Source organism: Alligator sinensis, unplaced genomic scaffold (genome assembly GCF_000455745.1).
Source record: "Alligator sinensis unplaced genomic scaffold, ASM45574v1 scaffold570_1, whole genome shotgun sequence".
Lineage (NCBI taxonomy): Eukaryota > Metazoa > Chordata > Crocodylia > Alligatoridae > Alligator > Alligator sinensis.
This window is the reverse complement of record NW_005841997.1, coordinates 2,409,506-2,415,505: the sequence shown is the minus strand read 5'-3', so window position 1 is coordinate 2,415,505 and position 6,000 is coordinate 2,409,506. Positions and strand designations below refer to the sequence as shown.

The 6,000-nt window shown below is 42.4% G+C and overlaps 1 protein-coding gene across 6 annotated transcripts in view; it reads left to right on the top strand.

Moving 5' to 3' along the window:
• GNB1L (G protein subunit beta 1 like) overlaps positions 1 to 6,000 on the top strand; it is a 56,244-nt gene that overhangs the window by 5,875 nt on the left and 44,369 nt on the right. The gene's annotated exons all lie outside the window — the stretch shown is intronic.

Genomic DNA, 6,000 nt, shown 5'->3' with positions numbered 1-6,000 from the left:
CCCCCCACTTGGCAGAAACTGGTGAGTGGGCCCTTTTTTTTTAAAAGAGCCGGGAACTGGGGCATTGACGTGTCTGAGAGAGCAGGCGGGGGATGGGTCCTGTCCAATTTGGAGATTCGGCTGATTCGGCAGCGGCCGAATTGATTTGGGACAGTTATTTGAATCACTGTCCCCTGAATTGGCTGAATCCGAAGCAAATAGTAGCCGCTTTACGCAGGCCTAATATACATATATGTAGTAGCTTGGGCTCTGCAGTGTTTAGACTACCCAGAATGGAACTTTTGCAAAGGACCCATACAATTGTTTCTATAGAGGAGGTGAGACTTCAGAGTAGCCAGATACCTGCCTCATTGCTGTCTGGCATACATCCATGTGCCTTGCCACCTAGAGTTGAGCTCAATACTCTGAGAAATTTGCAGTTCTTTAAGCCTGGCTCGTTCTGCCTCCTTGAACTTCAGTTGTCCTTTAATTTAGTCATTTACACAGTAAACTCTCCCACCTGTCTATAACAGTTTCACCCTATTGAGCTAGAAGAGTAAAGCTGGGGGTAGCTGGGAGCTTGTGAGACATTCGGTGCTTGTTTCTTTCCCACTTGTTTTTCTCATTGCATGTCCCCCCCCTTCAACAATTGAGGGTGTGGATTTCTTCCTTCTGTGTTTATGTAAGAAAAGCTTTTTATAGTCAGTCATTCCTGTTGGCATCTGTGCTTCCTTGATTGCAGTTGAACACATCATTTTCCCCCACTCCTTCCGTACAAGTGGAGCTAATGCAAGACCTTCATTTTTGTAATTAGTAGTAATTGGCATGAACCAAAAAAATGGTCACCATCATTCCAGCTTGCAAACATGCTGTTTGACTTCCTGGATTGTGTTTGCTAGTTTCCAGTACCTGGAAACAAGGTGACTAATTAAACACACACAGTTTACAGGATGCTCAGAAGGTCCACAGACCAACCCTAAATTTGCTTAACTGGCATTGTTGCTTGAAAGAGTAAAAGATTTATCAGAGGTGTGGGAGAATGCAGGGTGCGTTGTAGATACCAAAGATAGCACATTGACTTGATGCCCTTCTGTTGGGGAGCTTCTGCTCATTGTGGCTTTTCACCATCCCCTAACCTGTTCTGTGGCTGGGGACCACAGTTACACTTCTTTTAGTTGATAAAGCACTTGTCTTTTTTCCCCTGACATCCCTTTTTTAAAACCTTTTTCCAAAGGAAGTGTTGTGTGTAGCTGTGGGAGGTATTTAGGAATAGAAGTTTGCTTTGTCCAGTAAAGAAATGCAAGGTTTTGAGGTAATTTCAACATTAATATACTAAGTCCCATCTCTCAATATAATGTGTGCAGGCCGACCCTGGTGCCTGTGCAGAGCCCACTTATGAGATGAAGTTTCATTTAAAGTAATTGCAGTGGTTCATTGCTTCAAGAGCTTTAATACCTCTGTGCCTTGCTAGTTCCCCAAGTGACAAGCCGTAATCCATAAAGCAGCTCATGGTCCTGACTGTCACGTCCTCTTTTCCAACCACCAGATCACACTGCCTTCTCCCATCCCCCAAATGTGCATGCTAGAGACACGGATGGTCTTATGGTCTGACCAGGGGACTGGGCACTAGAATTCCCCGTTTCTAATCCCATTTCTCACACAGCTGGTTGTGAGGCCCTAGAGAGTCGTTTAATTTCTCCGGTACTGTTTCCTCATCCGTAGCTGTTCCATCACTATGTATTTGAAACTGATGCTGAATGGTTGGGGGTTTATACCTCATACATGTTGAGAGACTGCATGCCTGCAAAATGTAGTTATTTTAAAAAAAAGTCTTCTGTTCTTAAAACTGTTGGGAAAATCTCTGGTTTTAGACCTTCACAATTATAACTTGAAGTGTGACGTAAGCTCCACCTACCTGAAGTATGTATTTTGAATGGCATTTTCTGTTCCATGCCAGTGTTAGCCTTGGACTAGATCAGAGACACCCAACCTTCCAGTCCTGCAGGCTGGATGAATGGCACAGGTCAGTCTGCAGACTGGAATCCACGTGGGGTCAGTGTGTGGGGATGGTCTACAGGATGTGATCTGGCACACCAGCCCAACTCTGTGTGCCCAGATACAGCCATGTGCTGGCCTGAACCTGTGCCTGGATTTGACTGCACTGTGGTATGATCTGGATCCAGCTGCATGCTCATATGATCTGGTGCACAGGACTATATTATCTGGCTCTTGGGGCTCCTCGCAGGTCTGGAAATTTGGTAGCAGAGGAGCAGCGATTAACAATGCCACCAAATTTCCAGACCCTTGGGGGGCCTTCAGGCCAAATGACATGTCTCTGTTGAACACCCCTGGATTTGATTGTTTCTTGCTTTCGCCAGGGCCCAGTCGGGTAATAAACATGTCCTAATATGGCTATTTTAGATTCCTGTGGCCATAAAATGATGGGGGGAAAGGGGGAGAAAGAAGAGATTGACATAGGCTTAATGTGTAATGCTTCCCCCATCACCTTCCTAAGCAAGTAGATACGATATTGTTTCCTTCCACGTTTTAGCCTGTGGGGATAGTGAGGAGTCAGTTGTAGCCTAACTGGGCTGAGATGCTTTGCTGTCCTGCAGAACAGGATAGGAGGAGGGGCAGAATTGACTTTGACTCATCATTTCTACCAGGAGCTCCTCCTGGGGTGGTGCAGCTACATGCCACCCCAGCCTGGGACTGAGCCTGAAGGCTCAATCTAGCTTGTTGCAAATGTTTGAGAGAATCGTATTTTCTGGTAATTACTTGAGCATGATTCAGTGTTTTTCCTTATGTCTGGTCTTGTTGATAATTTTCCTGCTCTTAGATCTTCCATATAGTTGGGGGGCACACACCTTTGGGAATCAACAGGAATGTTGCTGCTGAATTCAGGAACCCTGAAGTGGGGCCCTGAGATGTGCAAGTACCATTGGATCTGCTGCTGAGATGTACTGACATCTTTGAAACCTGAGTTCATGGAGCATTGTGAATGCCCGGCAGCAGTCAGAACCAGGGCCCTGATACAAGTAAGACTATGAACATTCCTGGGGATTCCCTGAAAACAGGGCTGTTAGAGAATCCGGGAGCTTAATTCCAGAAAAAAGTGCTGTGTATACTGAATCAAAATTGTTCAGTGCTGAATGGGTGTGGGAGGAATACCTGAGGTTCTAGTAGGTCATTAGTGCTATTTATTTGAGGCTGGTAATAATATTGAGCAGACATATCCCATACAAAGCTCTCATGGGTTTTAAAAATACAGCAGAACTAGCAAAATAACTAAAGTTTAGCCAATGAAATGCGGTCAGCCTTTATGAAGATTACCTTGGTGGTTTCTTTTAAATATAAACTGCACCCTTAAAATCTACAAAGTACCCAATTTACTTAAAAGGAGTTATTTTGCCAAACCATAAAAGTACCAAGAATTGAAGCAATAACTTTTTAGGAAATCTAAATATACAGGATTTTATGAGAAAACTTTGTTTTCCAGATTTAAAAGCGTGTGATTCATATTTAATACTGCGTAGACCAAATTCATATTTCTATACAGGTTTAGAGTGGGCCATGTGCTTCATACAACTGATTGACTTCTCTGCTTTATCACAACACTGACATTTTTTTTTAATTCAGAGTACAGTGCTCTCTCATCTTGTACACCTATTTTTGAAACGTACCTCACATTACAGATGCAAAAATACACAGGGGCTCAGAATTCACTTCAATCAATAAAAGTTTAGAAGAACATTCTGCAACTATAAACAAAGGCAGACCTCATCCCTGAAGAATTTATTGCAATAGCAGCTATAATACACTTGGCACAGAATTCTTCCTTGAACCCAGCACTTGTAGACTTTGTGAGAGCAACATATTGAAGACCTTGCAGGTCAAATTGTAATACAGTTTTAAACAAAATATATTATTTTTAAAATCTCATATGTTCTGAAAGCCTCTAAAAATAGCTTCCATGTTAATATTTTAGGTCTGAGCCCTATTCTGCAAAGGTGCGGTAACATCTGAGTTCAGTAGGACTGCTCACAGGAGTAAAATTACTCATATGTAGGTGTGGTTGATAGGGTCCTTCCAAGAAATTTGGTTTTACCACTGAAAAAAGTGCAAAAGTACATTTCCTTAAAGGGTCCTCACAAACAACATTGGTGAGTAAATACAATTTTGGAGCTAGTGCAAAGGTGGTTCACCAGCAGTTTTTAAATTTTGGCCCTGTTTCTTTCTCAGTTGGGTTCCTGAGCCCATTTCTTAAGTGCTGGGACCCCATTTGGGGTTGTGGTCCCCTCTTGGGGAACTGCTGTTCTAGGTAAAAATGATGGGCTCAGTCCTGTAATCCTATCTGGGGAGTGGAGGGGTGGGGAGAGAGCAGGAGGCATGGCCCTGTACCCTAGTGATTTGCTTCTTCTGCAAGACCCATGCATGCCGTACCACTAAGAAAACGGTAGCAGGGTGATTTTTTTCCCCTTTCCTTCCTCAGGTTTGTGCCTCTTGTTTTTTTTCTTCAGCCTATACTGTGCAGCCCTCTTTATATAATAATTTCCTTTTTTTTCCTTTTTTTTCCTTTTTTTTTTTACCAAAGCATTGAGTTATATGTTTATACTTGACTATGGATGTGAGACAATTGTGAAAAATACCACTGCTACTCTCAGGTCTTTGGATAACGAAAGTTACATTAAAGTAGGGCAGGATCTTGAAGTGCAGTTAACCCTGGCTTGAGTGATGGACAGTTGGCACATTGAACTGTAGAGGGATTCTGGCGCAAGACACGAAAGCAAACCCTTACTCTTCTGAAAGTGCCATGGGTTCTTTAGCATTGATGCAGAACAGATAGGACCTGTAAAAGTCTCCTGTGAAAGATACATGCACACTAGATGGAAGCAGTCTGTTTAACTTGGAAAGAAAAAGAACTGAGTCAATTCTGCTGGGATTTTAACTAGTAGTTCCAGGAAGTCTAGGTATTCCAAAGTCTGATATTTAAACGACTATACCATTTTTCCAGCCTGTGGATGATACAATCATACTTAGTTTACTTAAGTTATTATGTTCAGTATTTACACTTGTCTCACTGGTTTGTCCTACAATTTAGTCCTAGAATACTGAGAGCAAAGAACAATGAAGGGCTGAATGAATGTCTTCAGTAATGAAATCACATTTCCTTGCCAAGATGCTTCTGATTATAATTTTTTTCCTAACAACACAACAAGTATTTTTGGAGGTGAGAAGGATATGCTGCTTTACACTGGTACTATCAGATTTCCCTTTACAGAGCTCTAATGGTTAGTTCAGAATGCTCTTAGAAGAATAATTGTGGTAATACTGATTTCTAACTGGTGTTTAATTTTTTTCAGAAATATTTATACACACATCAGTATGAGCTAATACCTGTCTTTTCTTAATTATAATTCAAGTGACATTTGCTTGCAAAATCATATTTGTTGGAATATTAGCTGTGGGTGTGTGGCCGTAAGGCTGAGTCTGTTACAGAGGGGAAATACATCCGGCCTATAAGTTGGTCTGTGCACCAAGTAGCTCCTGTGATGGAGGTGGTAGAAATGGTGCAGGGGATTTGAATTGGATCAGTTCCTTCATCCTCTTGGAGGATGCCGCTGTGCCAGTTTCAGATAAATCAGTTGAGAGAGGACTAATAAGTGGATTGAGAAAAGAAGCCATGGGATAAATAGTGACAGATCCAGCAGTGCAGAGCCCTCACATAGAGATGCTGCCACTCTTCCACTCCAGGTGTGTGCCATGGAGGAGCTGTGGGATCCTGGCAGATTCCATCCCTTCTCTCTCTCACTTTTGTGCTTCTGCATGAATTTGGACCTCTTTGGTGGGGATGAGGGTGGACCTGCATGCTAAATGAAACTGGGTGGCTACTTCCCCCCAAATAATGACTTTCTTAGCACAAAAGACTTTGTGTTGGATTTAAGAATGACCTGCAAAGAAGGGAAAAAGAGCTTATTTCCTTCATTGATAGTAATATAAATGGGACACACAAAAAATCTT